The following is a 17,243-nucleotide window of genomic DNA, read 5'->3' as shown; positions in this document are numbered from 1 at the left end:
TTGGTTGTATTCCTACTTGCATTTCAGTTGCAATCTCACTTGTAGATTAAGAAAAAAACTCAATTGCAACCCAACTTATAGCTCAAATGCACGAATCACGATGAACAATAAAACGGTGTAGAACTTAACTGAGCATAAACTTACGTTAGATCCCTTATAAGTTTTTCATCCGGACTTGTTAGTGCAGAAAAATTATGCATATAATATCGGTCAGTTTAACTCGATGATTTGTGATGTCCTACAAGAGTGCAAATGCAAGCGCTGAAGGCACGCAATTAAGAATCTATAGGACAATTCATTCCAGTTGATCGCGTGGTTCATATATATAGGCTACTTCCAATAATATTTACTCTGTTTTCTCTAGGGGTAACGCATCTTCTCCGGTCTCTTCTGCCTGTGCAGCCGTGGCCTTGCGCAGGCTGCCGCTGCTCATTTCCTCCGCCTCTTGCGGCTGATATGGACCGACCCCATCGTCGAGTTTTGTGTACGCCGGCGATGGACTGAACCTGTTTAACTCAGACGGAACAGTCGGCCTGTATGCCAGCGATACTGGAGCGTATGCAGGATATGTCGGCACGTATACCGGTGATACTGGACCGTACGAAGGGGAAGTCGGCCTGTATTCCGGCGATATGAGAAACGGATTATACACCGAACTGTATGCCGGGTATGTTGGACTTGTCCATCTGTTGTTCACCTCATCACTGGCCTCGTCCAATTTTGGTTTTGTTGTGGCGGACTCCTTGAACGGGGCAGGGGACTGAATCGCCACCCCGGTACCGTTGCTAGGGTCGACAACATGTCCCGCGAACATGACTGCGGCATCTGACCCCTCCTCGATGATGAAGTAGGCAAACGGGTGGTCGGCGACGAAATCCACTCTGCGCGAATAGTCTGGAGCGCACGTCGGACTATACGCAGGAGCCATGGTGACAGCGGCAGCTCTGGTTCCTTCCTCGTTGACCTCGATGACAGCCTTCTGGAAGACCTCCTGCAAGAGGAACGGCAAGTGGGAGCCATCGTCCTCCAGCATTCCAGAGAGGTCGGCCTCTGGGCCGAAAGGAAGCTGGAGCCCCATGTCATTGAGGATGGTGGTGACGCTGCTCGAGAAGGTGAGTTCGAACTTGGGCACCCTGAACTTGCCGACCTTGACCGTGCTCTGTGGCAGGTGCTCGCGGAGGAAGCCAGGGGACGACGTGATCTTGTCCATCAGGCTCCCCAGGCCATCGCGCGCGTCCGGGAGGAAGATGCACATGCAGTGGTGGAAACGGGTGTAGGACGAGCTCTTGTAACGTAGCTTGAGAACCTTGAACCCGTCGTGCTCGCCGATGTAGTGCCTGTCGTAGTTCGTCATGAAAGGGACGTTGATGGCGGTGCCGTCGACTCGGTAGAAGAGTTTGTTCTCGGTCCAGCTCTCGTCGAAAGGGAAGGTCCCATTTGCCCCTGAAGTAGATGGCGTTGGACATGTTAGATGGTTAGGATTGTACAGCTAACGTACGGCTGTTAGCCTAGATTAGATAGCTACCAAGTTAGTTAGTTAGTATCTAATAGTTGGTTAGGGTTGATGTTTATCTCTTGTAAACCCTAGCCGCATTGGCTTCTATATATATGACACGGTGATCGACCCCTGGAGGTCATCGCCTCACCTCCATCTCTCTCCCATCTAATCTATTTCTGTTACATGGTATCAGAGCCAACTCGGCTCATGGCCTCTTCTTCCTCTCCACCATCGCACCGCCCATGCCAGTCACCTCCTCCGTCACCGTCCGGCTGAACTATGCCAACTTCATGCCATGGCGCGCTCAGACGGTCGCTCATCTCCGGAGCCACGTGCTCCTCGGCCACATCGATGGGAGCGTTGTTGCGCCGTCCCCAACCGTCGCCAGCACTGTCGGCACCGGCGATGAGGCGGTGACAACTCAGGTCACCAACCCTGACTACGCTACCTGGTTCGTGCGCGACCAGACGGTGCTGAGTGGCCTCCTCGCCACCGTCACCGAGGAAGTTCTCGCGTCCATCATGGGCGCCGCCACGGCACGTGATGCGTGGCTTGTGCTTGAGGGGATGTTTTCCTCTCGATCCCGTGCTCGGGTCATCCAGATACGTTCACAGCTGTGCGCGGCCAAGAAGAAGGGCACTTCGGCCGCCGACTACTTCCGCCAGATGAAGACCTTGGCGGACACGCTGGCCGCCATCGGCCAGCCCCTGCGCGACGAGGAGAAGATCTCCTACATTCTGGCCGGCCTCGGCCCGGACTACGACGCCCTCGTCACCTCCCTCACCACGCGCAACGACAACGTCACGCTCGACGAGGTATACTCCCACCTCCTCTCCTTCGAGCAGCGCCACGAGCAGCATGACGTCGAGATCACACTCGGCACTGGCGGGCCTTCCGCCAACTTCACTGGCCGTCAGCAAGGTGGGCGCCCCAACAATGGAGGCGGCGGCGGCAACCAGCAGGGAGGAGGCGGTCGCGGCAACGGTGGCCGTGGACCCGGCCAGGGTCGTGGTGGTGGCGGCCGAGGCGCGCCGCCACAGGGACGTGGCAACGGCGGACAAGGGCAAGCTGGCGCGAACACCTCTGGTGCACCGCGTCCTGTGTGTCAAATCTGTCACAAGACTGGCCATAGTGCGATCCGCTGCTACAACCGCTACAACCACGCCTACAACGATGAAGAGCCCTCCGCCAACGCTGCCACCTACGGCTACAACGTCGACCCTGCTTGGTACATGGACACCGGGGCAACTGATCACATCACGAGCGACCTTGATCGCCTTGCTGTGAGGGAGGCCTACAACGGCAACGAGCGCGTCCACGTCGGCAACGGCGCAGGTTTGCATATTTCTCATGTTGGTCATAGTACTTTAAATACTGCTGCCAAATCCCTCTCTCTTCGCAATATACTTCATGTCCCCCACATCACCAAAAATCTCCTTTCCGCTCACAAACTCGCCAAAGACAATAATATTTTTATTGAAATTCATCCGTATCATTTTGTTGTCAAGGATCGGGAGTCGAGGAGAAGGGTGCTCCAAGGCAGGTGTGAAGCAGGACTCTACCCCATTCATCCATCAGAAATAAACGCCGGCAAGTGTGCCATGTTCTCAGTAGCCAAGGCTAGCAAAGAGCAATGGCATCGGCGATTAGGACATCCGTCATCTCAAGTGGTGAACTCCATCTTGAGACTCAATCAAATTCCCTTTTGTAATAATTCTGAGCATGCACGAGTGTGCAATGCGTGTCAAATGGCCAAGAGCCATCAACTTCCTTTTCCACTATCAAATCATGTTTCTACCGCTCCTTTGGAGCTTATTTACACAGATGTTTGGGGTCCTGCAATTTGTTCTGTTGGTGGCTACAAATATTACGTTAGCTTTGTTGATGATTTCACAAAATACACTTGGATCTATTTTCTGCATGCTAAATCTGATGTTGAATCCATATTTCTTCGTTTTCAAAAGCATGTCGAACTTCTTCTTGACACCAAAATTAAAAGTGTACAATCTGATTGGGGAGGGGAATACCGTCGACTCCACAAATATTTCCTTGATCATGGCATTATGCACTACATCTCCTGTCCCCATACTCATCAACAAAACGGCTCCGTCGAGCGCAAGCACCGGCATATTGTCGAAACCGGTCTCGCCTTACTTGCCAATTCATCAATGCCCGTTAAATTCTGGGATGATGCCTTTTATACTGCCGTGTATCTCATCAACAGGCTTCCTACCCGTGTTCTTGATAATGCCACCCCATTAGAACGTCTCTTAGGAGATAAGGCAAAACCAAATTATCATCTTCTGAAAACCTTCGGCTGTGCATGTTGGCCACTCCTTAGGCCTTATAATGCACGCAAACTCAGCTTCCGCTCTAAAGAGTGCGTCTTCATCGGGTACAGTAGTCATCACAAAGGCTATAAGTGTTTAGATGTGGAGACCGGGCGTGTGTATATCTCACGCGATGTCATTTTTGATGAGCACATCTATCCCTTCTCAAAGCATTTTTCTGTTTCCACAAATTCATATGGCAGTAGTGTTTCCTGTGCTAATGACCTTCTGACTAATGTGCAAAACCAGTCTGTTCCTGTTGTTGTTCAGCATGCAGGAAATACGACTGACGACGATCGCCATGCAGCAGACGTCGATCAACATGCAGACGGGGAGCCTGGCTCTGCGTCCTCCAGCTCCAGCAGCTCGGCCCAAGACTCCTCGTCCCCGGCTTCGTCAACAGCTAGTAGTGGGCCGAGTGACTCGGCACCACCCTCACCGCCCGCGGCTCCTCGCACGCACACGATGCGCACGCGTCTTCGGAGCGGCATCTCCATGCCGAAACAGCGGACGGATGGCACGGTCACATACTCTGCCGTGCGCTCAGAGGACCTCGAACCTCCTTCTCTCGCCGCTGCGCTGGACGACCCGCGCTGGCGTGCCGCCATGGACGCCGAGCTCACAGCTCTGCATCGTAACAAGACCTGGCGCCTCGTTCCTGCACCACCTGGCGTCAACCTCATCGACAGCCGGTGGGTTTTCAAGGTCAAGCAAAATCCCGATGGCAGCATTGAGCGTTTCAAAGCACGCCTCGTTGCCAAAGGGTTCAAGCAGCGTCACGACATCGACTACGACGACACCTTCAGCCCCGTGGTCAAGGCTACCACTATTCGTGTCATCCTCTCCCTCGCCGTGATGCAGGGGTGGCACATGCGGCAACTCGACGTCGACAACGCCTTTTTCCATGGCTACCTCGAGGAGGAGGTCTATATGGTTCAGCCTCCAGGCTTCATTGATCGGCGCCATCCTCAGCACGTGTGCAAGCTCGAGAAATCCCTGTATGGGTTAAAACAGGCGCCGCGTGCATGGTTCGCACGGCTCAGCGGGAAGTTGCAGGAACTCGGATTTGTGCCTTCCAAAGCTGATGTCTCTTTGTTCATCTACAGCCACAAGACGGTCACCATCTTCATGCTAGTATACGTGGACGACATCATTGTCGTAAGCTCCACTGTGCAGGCAGCTGATCAGCTCCTCGGTCAGCTGCGCAAGGAGTTCCCTGTCAAAGACCTCGGCACACTGAGTTTCTTCCTTGGCATAGAAGTGAAGCCCACTCCTGACGGTATTGTTTTGGCTCAAAAAAAGTACATAACAGACTTGCTTACACGGACAAATATGCAACAAGCAAAGGGAGTATCCATACCGATGGTTACTAGCGAGAAGCTCTCTCGGCTGGACGGAACAGTACTGTCACCAGGCGATGCCACACGGTACAGAAGTGTGGTGGGGGCACTGCAGTACCTCACTCTAACACGACCTGATATCTCGTTCAGCGTCAACAAAGTCTGTCAATTTTTACAGTCTCCAACAGATGTCCATTGGACTGCTGTGAAACGGATTCTACGCTACCTCAAGCAAACACAGAATTTCGGGCTCTCACTTCAGAAGTCCTCTTCCCTATTACTCAGTGGTTTTGCTGATGCCGATTGGGCAGGGTGTCCGGATGATCGGCGTTCAACAGGCGGGCATGCAGTGTTTCTTGGATCCAACCTTGTTTCATGGAGTTCCAGAAAGCAGCCCACCGTGTCACGTTCAAGCACAGAAGCCGAGTACAAGTCAGTGGCAAATGCGACAGCTGAAATCATGTGGATTCAAGGGCTGTTGAAAGAACTTGGGATTTTCTTGAGACGTGCTCCAAGTCTATGGTGTGATAATCTCAGCGCAACCTACTTGGCGGTCAATCCCATCTTTCATGCTCGAACCAAGCATATCGAAGTAGACTACCACTTTGTCCGAGAAAGGGTGGCGCGCAAAGCTCTCGATGTGCGATTCGTTTCTACACATGATCAACTCGCGGACATAACTGACTAAACCTCTTGTTGTACAATCATTTGTAAAATTTAGAAACAATCTGAACATGGTAGTACCACGTTGAGATTGAGGGAGGCTGTTAGTGGTTAGGATTGTACAGCTAACGTACGGCTGTTAGCCTAGATTAGATAGCTACCAAGTTAGTTAGTATCTAATAGTTGGTTAGGGTTGATGTTTATCTCTTGTAAACCCTAGCCGCATTGGCTTCTATATATATGACACGGTGATCGACCCCTGGAGGTCATCGCCTCACCTCCATCTCTCTCCCATCTAATCTATTTCTGTTACAGGCCAGCACGAGCTTGGTTTCCGGGTGCATGGGTCCCGGAGGGACGGCAGACTCGATGAGGTTCCTCGTGGCCTCCGCAGCCCATGCGTTAATCTGCCGTTTCGCCTCCTCTGCATCGTTCCTGAAGTCGACGACGGTGGCCTCGGCCTTGTACGTGCCGACGACGGCTTTGCGGTAAGAGCATGTCTAACAAGCCCCTTATTTCGCTGCCCTGTATAAGTCTGTTATTTCGCCCCGTATCGAAAAACTGCTCCATTTCAAGCCATTCCGTCTAGCAGACCCCGTATTTCGCCCCGTATTTTCAAAAATAAAAACCCCGGGAAGTTCATCTTCATTGATCATACTAGGGATCATACATACATATTGATCATACTACGGATCATACTACATCTAACCTACGTCTACTCGTCAAGGATGACGTAGGGGATGAAGGCGATCCTCGCCGCCTCCTCCCGCGCCTCCCGCGCCTCCCGCGCCTCGAACTCCTGGACGGCGGCGATGGCCGCCGCCTCCTCCTCTGCCTCCGCCCGAGCTTGCTCGGCGGCATCCGCCTCGGATAAGGCGACCGCACGGCGGTAGGCCGCCTCCTCTTCCGCCGCCTCCTCTTCCTCCTCGCCGCCTCCGCTTCCTCCGCCGCTGCTGCTGCCGATGGTCGCCCTCCATGCCGCCAACGCCGCGCGGTCGCGCTGCCACTGCGCGCGCCATTTCTCGAACGCTTCGCCGCTCATCGGCTTGAGCGGCGGGTCCTGCTTGTACCACCGCCCACCCGCGGCGTACTCCCGGAGCGCCTCCGGCACGTACAGCGCGCCGGCGTACTTGCAGGCCGCGCGACGGCTCCCGGCGGCGGAAAGCTTGCACTTCAGCCGCCACGCTTCCTCTACGGTGTCCGGCGAGCGGGATCGCTTCGATCCGCTCGCCGGCGAGGCCCTCATCGCGGCGGCGGGAGTCCATCCTAACTTGGGGGTGGAATGCGGCGGGGGGAGCGGCTAATTGCTCGCCGGAGCAGGAGGAGGAGGCGGCGGCGCGCGGCGGAGCTAGGGTTGCGAGTGAGGGGTTAACCCCTCACTCGCACCTGCGCCCACTATATGTACGGGGCGACGGGGCCGATTTCCTGGGCTCCGTATTCCGCCGAAACGGGGCGGCCCGAATACGGGGCCTGCTAGACGGCCCAAACCGCGCCTGCCCCGTATGTCGCCGGAATTTTACGGGGTGGGCGGGTTATACGGGGCCTGTTAGACATGCTCTAAGCAGATTTCATCGGCCGAGTCAGGTCGCTCCACACGCCATACGCGAACGCCACGTTCGGACCGCCGGACTCAGACGTGTCCCTGAGGGGACCGTCCAGGAGACGCGTAATGGAGTCCTCTAGTTCACGGCGTGACCGCGCGCCTAGGACGCCGAGGACCTCTTCCAGGGTGTCCCCGCCGGCGCCGGCGGCCAGGAGCGCAAGGACGGCGTAGATGGAGAGCGGCGAGAAGACCAGGTTGCTTTCGCTGTTCGCGTCTGCCAGTCGCTTGGTGAGGCGGGCGGCGAGATCGGCCATGCCGGACTGCTGCGCCTCCATGATAACCTATCGACGGGCACGGCAGAGATCTGAGATGAATCGATTTGACCTTGTACTTCCGCCTGATATATATGGGGGCGGGGGTAAGTCGGTTGTGTTTTTCTTTTCTTTTGGAATAATCGGTTCCAATCCAAAATGAACCTGATAACTACCTGACATGAGCCGTGCGTGCGTTCTGAACCAAACTCCGTCCGGCGCCAGCAACCTGAAAACGGTGACAACGTGCATGTTACAGCAGACAGTGTTCAGATTCGTTCAGTTCAAGTAGTATCTCGATCAGCTGATTCATTCAGTTCAAAACATAAATAATCAGCTGATTCAGTTGACACCGTTCTGTACTCGCGTTTTTTGTGATTTTCATGACAAATAAATGATGGGAGCAACATGCATGCTTCAGTCGTTAACCTGACTAGTATTTATCGACCAATGCACAAAAGGTTGTTGTACAAATTTGAAAAAAAAAATCATAATTCTATTTGCAACTCTCTTTTTTTCCGATAAAGGGCGCTTTCATTACTTATAAAAGTATTACACCCGGCCTCTGCATAACAAGATGCACACAGCCGCACACTCACAAAAAGTCATAGTAGTATCCGCACAAGGTAAATAAAAACCAACACTGAAGTCTGAAACGTGGAATGACAGCTACGGCTCCGCGGACTCTATCCTTAGATTACGCCGCCATCCATGTTGGGAAAAAATATCCTTCGCCACATCCTCCAACCGTGTAGAAACCTCCATAAAGAGGTCTCGGCTCTCTGGCTTCTGAAGCAAGGACCACGAACGGAGCAAAGCGGTGGATCGGTAGATAACCTGCAAATATGAAGAACTAGGTGATACCCCGCGCGTTGCTGCGGGTATTGTTAATAGATATTTAGCTTGCAAAAAAAGAGCAGCTGAAAATAAGTTTGGCAGAAACAAAATATTTAGAGCCAAGGTCCAAATCTATCCTCATATGGTGGTAACCTTTTTCATCCTATAACATATCGAGAATAATTTTTGGTAAGATTTTAGGCCACCGATCATTGTCTTTTGCACGAAAAAAATACTGAAGCACATAATAAAATTAAACAAAGACATGGTTGATATTGTTAATAATTATGAGAATGTGAAATTAACGTTTACAATCATTTTCACTTCTAGTGCTTGGTTGGTGGGACCGCCGTCGTTTGTGTTGCACAAAGTAGAGATTATTTGTCTGTAGTGATATGTACAAAATGAGACATAACACCAATTACCAGAATTTCTTGGAAGTACGTTACATGTTGTAGATTGTAAATAGAAAAATGACTGCAATACATGTATACATTGATTTGGATGCATCCTAACAGTATACGAATTCTGACAATGTCTTCCGCTCTGCCCCAATTCAGACACTTAATTAAGCCTGACTAAAAAATATTGGAAATCTGGATTTAGATGCATCGTCACAGTACGCGAATTCCGAAATGTCTTCAGCTCTGCCCCTATTCAGACACTTGATGTGCCTGACTGTAAAAATAATGGAAGCTAAAACTGGAACAAAACATCTGAGGCGTTAATCCAACTGTAGCGCATCCATCTTCATTATGGATTACATGAGTCCTTTGCTGCTAGAAATTGGGCACGCATACAGATAAAAAATAGATCTGTCTAGAAGCTACAAAAATTAACTTTCCATTTTTTCCTGAATCACAACCTGGAGTTCAATGTAAGATTTGCAAACCAAATCCTTGAACAGAAGGTAAGAGAAAATGTAATACCTGAATCTCACTTGGTTACGGGATGCACAGCCATGCAAACCAGTGCTAACGAATTTAAGATGTGAAATTTGAAAGTGAACGGGGCGTCGGCGTTCTGGTCTTTGTGAGAGTTAATTTGTGGTGCCGACGTACTGAAGTTTGGCAGCACTGGGGAGAGAAAACCAATCTAGAAATCTCTCTCGTAGCTTAGCGGTGGCACGACGGGCCAGCGGTGGAGACTCTTTTCGATAAACATCTTCCGCAACAACGATCAGACAGCTGCGCGCTTTGAATTGGACCTTGGGATGTGGTCGTCTTGTAGAGGCGGACCGCGCATGCTGTCGACATACGCCGGGCGGAAACGGCATGCGCAATCACCAATGGCAAGGAGCTCCTCCAGTTCGACCCAAGCGGCGCTTGGCTCCAACTTTTCTGTCTCCGTTCGGTTTTCCTCCGACCCAGCGACGTCTTGGCAGAGGCGTCCGGCGTGTGCATTACGATGGGAACTGTAGGGTGGAGTTGTGATGGGAGAGGCACTCAAGGTTGCACAGGGGATTAAATACTACCATTGTCCAAGAACTGAGTCGTCAAAGGAGCTAATGAAGGGAAGATGATAGGATGTCGCACAACACGGACGAATTAATGTCGAGATGCATATGGTGGGTGAAGAAGCAGAACAGTCATCAGTAGTTAGCGCTCTTGCATTAGAGTGGAGCATCTATAGGGAAAAGATAAGGGCTTTCTTTGCTTATCAGCATGTTGCCCAGCCCAGCCTAATGCACGTACAAAGCTAATCAAATGGCTCTGATTATTTAGGTGACGTGGCTCAATATGGAATCAGCTTGCAAACATTAAATGCACATAGTGGGGATCAACTTTATAGATATTATAGATTAGTATCATGGAAAATCTTGTCATTTCTACATAGCCAAAGCGACCAAATAATGGCAATCGCCCCCACCCTAATAAAAGTTTTATACCTACGATCTACCCCATTGAGCCAGTCACCAAAAAAATTGGCCACACTCTGAGGAGGATACAAGGTCGAACCTATTTGGGTTATTGACCATATAGATCTCGCAAATTGACAGTTGAAAAAAAGATGATCAATTGTCTCGTCATGATGACAAAAGACACACTTTTTACTACCTTGCCAATTACGCTTTACAAGATTATCCTTAGTAAGAATTATCCCCCTACGAAGATACCACGCAAATATCTTTGTTTTTAGTGGTATCTTCATAGTCCAGATTTTTTTATTGGTAAAAACTGGCATATCTGATTGGATTAACGCTTTATACATTGAATCTACTGAGAATTTTCCACTCTCATTTAGATTCCATCTAACCACATTGGACCCCTGCATCAACTGAACCCTTTCGAGTCGTTGCAGCAAGGAATTCCATGATTCTAGCCTAGGGCCTAGAAGATCCCTTCTGAATGCCATATTACTCGGAGAATCATGCATCACCGTTGCAATGGTGTCGGATTTGTGGCGGACAATACTGTATAAAGCAGGATACTCGTTCCCGAAGGGTGGTATTACCTAACCATTTATCCTCCCAAAACCGTATCTGAGATGCATCTCTGATCGAGAAAGATGTGTATGGGAAAAAGAATTTCTTTGTCGCCATAAGACCAGCCCAAAAGTGTGAGTCACCAGGTCTCCAAACCACTTGGGACAAAGCCTTTGAACCCACATACTTTCTCTTTAGAATCGTTTGCCATATACCTTCTTCTGAAAGAAGTTTAAATAACCATTTTCCAAGTAAGGCTCGATTTTTGATCTCAAGATCATGGATACCGAGTCCCCCTGGTCTTTTGGTCGACAAAGTATATTCCATTTAGCCAGACGATATTTCTTTTTTTCACCATCTCCTTGCCAAAAGAATCTAGATCGAAAATAATCTAAACGATGCAAGACTCCTTTAGGCAATTGGAAGAAGGAAATCATATACAGTACCATATTGCTTAGCACTGAATTAATGAGAACTAGCCTTCCACCAAGAGACAGTAGCTTTCCTTTCCAACTCGTTAGACGTTTCTGAAGTCTTTCCTCAACTTGTTTCCACTCAGCTAAAGTAAGTCTCCGATAATGAATCGGAATACCCAAATAGCTAATTGGGAACTGGCCAATCCCACATCCGAAAAGTTCGGCATATAAGGAAGCCTCGTGTTGAGCATCACCGAAGCGAGAACAATTCACTTTTATGGAAATTTATTTTAAGACCAGAAAGCTTTTCAAAAGCCAAAAGTATCAACTTAAGATTTGTCGCTTTCTCAAGGTCATGTTCCATAAATAAAATTGTGTCATCGGCATATTGAAGTATAGAGAGGCCACCATCAACAAGATGTGGAACCACTCCTTCAATAAGACCGTCTGCTTTAGCGCGATCAATAATAATTGCTAGCATATCCGCCACTATGTTAAACAACATAGGTGACAATGGATCGCCTTGCCTCAATCCTTTTTTTGTCTGAAAGTACTTGCCCACATCATCATTGACTTTAACGGCAACACTTCCTCCAAAAATGAAATTGTGAATTAAAGAACGCCACTCTTGTGAAAAACCTTTCATCCGAAGAGTTTGTTGTAGAAAGGACCATTTTACTTTATCGTATGCTTTCTCAAAATCAATTTTTAAAATAACACCGTTCAAATTTTTCCTATGAAGCTCGTGCACCGTTTCATGCAAAGTGACCACCCCATCGAGGATGTTCCTTCCTTGCATAAAGGCCGTCTGAGACGGGCGCACAACATGATCAATTACCGAGTTAAGTCTTAAAGTTGTGGTTTTTGTGAATATCTTAAAGCTAACATTTAGGAGACGAGATAGGCCTATATTGTTGGATCCTCTCTGCCTCCAAAACCTTTGGTAATAAGATTATCTCACCGAAATTTAGACGAAACAATTCTAGTTGATCTTCGTGCAATGCAGAAAATAAAGCTAAAAGATGCTGTCTTAATGATCTCCCAGAAGTTTTGATAAAACTCTGCTGGAAAACCATCAGGACCTGGTGCTTTATTATGCTCCATTTGGAAAACCGCCTTCTTGACCTCCTCCTCGGAATAGGGGGCTGTCAGAAAAGCATTTTCCTCTAGGGATACTTGGGGGATATCCTGGATCATGGATTCTTCCATAGTAAAAGTTCCTTCATCCGGATCCCCAAATAAGCCTTTATAATAATTAGTGATGTATGTTTTGAGTTGTTCATGCCCCACTATCGTCCCTTCATCCTGAACCAAGGAATGAATAAGTTTCTTCCTATGTCTGCCATTAGCAACAGAATGGAAGTATCTTGTATTCGAATCTCCTTCTAGGATAAATTGGACTTTAGATCGTTGAAACCATTTAAGCTCCTCTTCTCTCAACATGGAAGCCATCTGCGCATTATATTGATTCTTAAGATCAATTTCTTGCGGTGACGATAACCGTGTCTCGGCAAGGGCTTCAAGTTCATCGATCAAGAAAGTAAGGCGAAGCTTCTCGGCTTTAAGAATGCCTGCTACATGCCTTGCCCATCCCCCAAGGTGCTTCCGCATAGCGCGTAGTTTATTATTCCACCTTTGGATAGGACTAGAACCAGCAACAGGTCTCTCCCATACTCTCTTAACCATATCCGAAAAGCCTTCACGTTGTAACCATCCTAATTCAAACTTGAATTGGCGTTTCATTGTGTTCTATGCTTGCCGGTTGTCAAAAGTATGGGAGCATGATCCGACAAACCTTCAATACGAGGGAGAACCCGTACAGAGACCATAGGATATTTTGATTCCCAATTATGGTCCATAAGTACAAGATCCAATTTCTCATATGTAGGTTCCGGCAAATTATTTGCCCAAGTGAACTGTCTCCCAACCATTTCAATCTCTTTCAAATCCAAACTGTCGATGACAGCATTGAATAAGAAATGCCAATAGTTGTCGAAACGGCCTCTACTTTTCTCATGAGAAAACCTTAGAAAATTGAAATCACCCCCTATGATGATAGGATATGGGTTATCTTTTGCCAGGTTAACCAATTCACGCAGAAAAGCAGCCTTGTGCTCTACCTGGGCAGCACCATACACAGTGACCAGGCTCCAAATGAAATTGTCAGACTTGTTTCGGATGTGGAGTTTAACATGGAAATCTCCTTCCGAACATGCCAACACTTCCATCGTAGAAGTCCTAACACCAAGTAAAATGCCCCCAGAACGACCCCGAGGAGGCCGAGAAAACCAAGAAAAATCTACTCCGCCAGAGATGCGGTTTAGAAGGCTCCCAGAGAAATCTCGCTTCCCAGTCTCGGAAATACCCACAAAATCTAAACAATGTTCGTTATACAATCAGCGATATGTAAATGTTTAGTGATGTCTACGGGAGCTTCTATTCTTGTAGACAGTGTTGGGCCTCCAAGAGCGAGAGGTTTGTAGAACAGCGACAAGTTTCCCTTAAGTGGATTACCCAAGGTTTATCGAACTCGGGGAGGAAGAGGTCAAAGATATCCCTCTCATGCAACCCCGCAACCACAAAGCAAGAAGTCTCTTGTGTCCCCAACACACCTAATAGGTGCACTAGTTCGGCGAAGAGATAGTGAAATACGGGTGGTATGAATAAGTAGTAGCAACGACACCGGAAAAGTGCTTTGCCCGGGACGAGTAAACAAGCGGTAGTAACGCAGCGGTAGTAACGCGAGTAAAACAGGTAAACAAGCAGCGATAGCGATATTTAGGAACAAGGCCTAGGGATTAGACTTTCACTAGTGGACACTCTCAACGTTGATCACATAACAGAACAGATAAATGCATACTCTACACTCTTGTTGGATGATGAACACATTGCGTAGGATTACACGAACCCTCAATGCCGGAGTTAACAAGCTCCACAATAATGCTCATATTTTAGTAACCTTTAGTGTAAGATAGATCAAAAGACTAAACCAAGTACTAACATAGCATGCACACTTGTCACCTTCATGCATATGTAGGAGGAATAGATCACATCAATATTATCATAGCAATAGTTAACTTCGCAATCTACAAGAGATCATGATCATAGCATAAACCAAGTACTAACACGGTGCACACACTGTCACCTTTGCACACGTGCGGGAGGAATAAAACTACTTTAATAACATTGCTAGAGTAGCACATAGATAAATTGTGATACAAACACATTGCAATCATAAAGAGATATAAATAAGCACCTCACTATGCCATTCAACGGTGAATAAGTATTCTGTGAAATATAGCCTAAGAGACCCACACGGTGCACACACTTGTCACCTTTACACACGTGGGACAAGGAGTCTCCGGAGATCACATAAGTAAAACTCACTTGACTAGCATAATGACATCTAGATTACAAGCATCATCATATGAATCTCAATCATGTAAGGCAGCTCATGAGATTATTGTATTGAAGTACATAGGAGAGAGATGAACCACATAGCTACCGGTACAGCCCCGAGCCTCGATGGAGAACTACTCCCTCCTCATGGGAGCAGCAGCGGTGGTGAAGATGGCGGTGGAGATGGCAGCGGTGTCGATGGAGAAGCCTTCCGGGGGCACTTCCCCGCTCCGGCAGGGTGCCGGAACAGAGACTCCTGTCCCCCAGATTTCTATTTTCGTGCCCTTGGGTCCTTAGTTGTACTCAGTTTTCCCCAGCTCCTTAGTTTTTCCTCAGTTTTCCCCAACTTCTTGTCTATAACCCGCAGAAAGAGCTCGGACGGAAGGAATCCCGTTTAGTTGACGTTGGTTGGTGCCGGCAAGTGGGGCCGCTGTTGGTGCCCCGCGGTGGACACGTCTCCACTTATCCGGATCATCGTGGGACCCACAACTTGTCCACGTGAGCGCGCCGGACCCACAGCTTACCCGGGTGACCGTTGCAAAATGGGAGCCCGAGCTAGCCCCGCGCCCGTGCCCGTGCCATTGCTTCCCCTTTCTTTCTCCGCGCCCCATTGTTCTTCTTCTCCGCCAGCGGCAGCCCTTCTCCGGCACGCGGGTGATGTCTAGTTTCTCTTCGACCTTCCGTTCTTCATGGCCGCAGTATGGACCCGTGCCTTTGACAAGATGCCCTGACTGCCCACGCCAGGAGCCTCTGAAGCGGTCGATCTGTAAGACGGACGAGAACGGCAACCGTGGACGTGAGTTCGTTGCATGCGAGAGCTTGCCATATAGAGAGGGGGATAAGGTTAGATCTCGCTCCAATTTCTCTGTTTTCTCTCGATTTTCTTGTTATTCCCTCGAATTTGGGATTTAGGGTTCACGTTGTTGTTTTCAGATCTTGAAGAAATGCAGGCATTTCGAGTGGATCGATGTGTACGTTCGGAGGCTTCGGTTGCAGGAATCAATTGGCGCTATTGGGGGCGCAATTTGGGAGGGGGGACTTGCTGTAGAGAATGCGGCGGAGAGAGGAGCCGTTCCGATTAGGGACCTTCCGATTATGCCTAATGCTCCCAATGCGGAACTGGTGGAAGTGAAGGGAGAACTGAAGAAAATGAACAAGCGAGTTAATGCAGGCTGATCGAGTTGAAGAAGCAAGCTAATCTGATGGCTGGTTGTTTTTTTGTTGTATAATTACGATCGGATTCTTATCATTGCTCACCAGGCGCTAGAAGTTGTTACAAGGGATACCTAGTTACAAATCCATTATTCAGTTACATGTACTTGTAGTTGTTTTCAAAGTTAGTGTGTGCATTCACCGAAATTACCAAACTATATTCCCTAAAAGAAAAGGACAGCTAAAGATAGTTGATAATTGTTAGAGGGGTGACAAATAATGCAATCGCCGAAATCCGCAAAAATGTATGCCTCATGTTTATAACAAAATTATACCACTTTTAGGCCGTTTCAAAATACCAATACTATATCCCAAACTATATTCCCTAAAAGAAAAGGACAGCTAAAGATAGTTGATAATTGTTAGAGGGGTGACAAATAATGCAATCCCCGAAATCCGCAAATATGTATGCCTCATGTTTATACCAAAATTATACCACTTTTAGGCCTTTCCAAAATACCAATACCATATCCCAAACTATATTCCCTAAAAGAAAAGGACAGCTAAAGATAGTTGATAATTGTTAGAGGGGTGACAAATAATGCAATCGCCGAAATCCGCAAAAATGTATGCCTCATGTTTATACCAAAATTATACCACTTTTAGGCCTTTCCAAAATACCAATACCATATCCCAAACTATATTCCCTAAAAGAAAAGGACAGCTAAAGATAGTTGATAATTGTTATAGGGGTGACAAATAATGCAATCGCCGAAATCCGCAAAAATGTATGCCTCATGTTTATAACAAAATTATACCACTTTTAGGCCGTTTCAAAATACCAATACTATATCCCAAACTATATATTAAGTGGCAAACTCGTCATTGCATTCTCCACCGACAGAGAGAGAGAGAGAGATGGGTGGCCACGAAGAGAGAGAGAGAGAGAGAGGTTGCCACGAAGAGACGGATAGGGGTATACTGCCCGTTAGATCAGTGGATCAACGGTTCGTGGAGTCGATCCGTGTGACAACGGCTCAACCAATCAGGATAAGTTTGGGCTTCTCGGAGCATTTGTGACAGTACTTGAGGGCAAAACTGAGTAGTACTAAGAATCCAAGGGCACATAAATAGTAAATAGACTAAGGGATTCAAACAAAAGAATTACAAAATGAAAAATGTGTGTTTTGTACAATATAATTCATATTGGGCTACATCAAATTATTTGCAATTCAAATATACATGAGTGTGACAATTATGGCATCATTTAGACAAACTATGTTTTGGGAAATATGTTTTGCAAAGGGGTTTGGGTGGAAAACCATGCAT

General features: G+C 48.1%; 1 pseudogene; it reads right to left on the bottom strand.

Moving 5' to 3' along the window:
* Positions 1–346: 346 nt before the first annotated feature.
* LOC124655977 lies at positions 347–15,647 on the bottom strand (annotated as a pseudogene).
* Positions 15,648–17,243: the final 1,596 nt, after the last annotated feature.

This window comes from Lolium rigidum, chromosome 5 (assembly GCF_022539505.1).
Source record: "Lolium rigidum isolate FL_2022 chromosome 5, APGP_CSIRO_Lrig_0.1, whole genome shotgun sequence".
NCBI classification, from domain to species: Eukaryota; Viridiplantae; Streptophyta; class Magnoliopsida; order Poales; family Poaceae; genus Lolium; species Lolium rigidum.
Note: the sequence above shows the minus strand (reverse complement) of the source record. Positions and strands in the feature narration are given on the sequence as shown.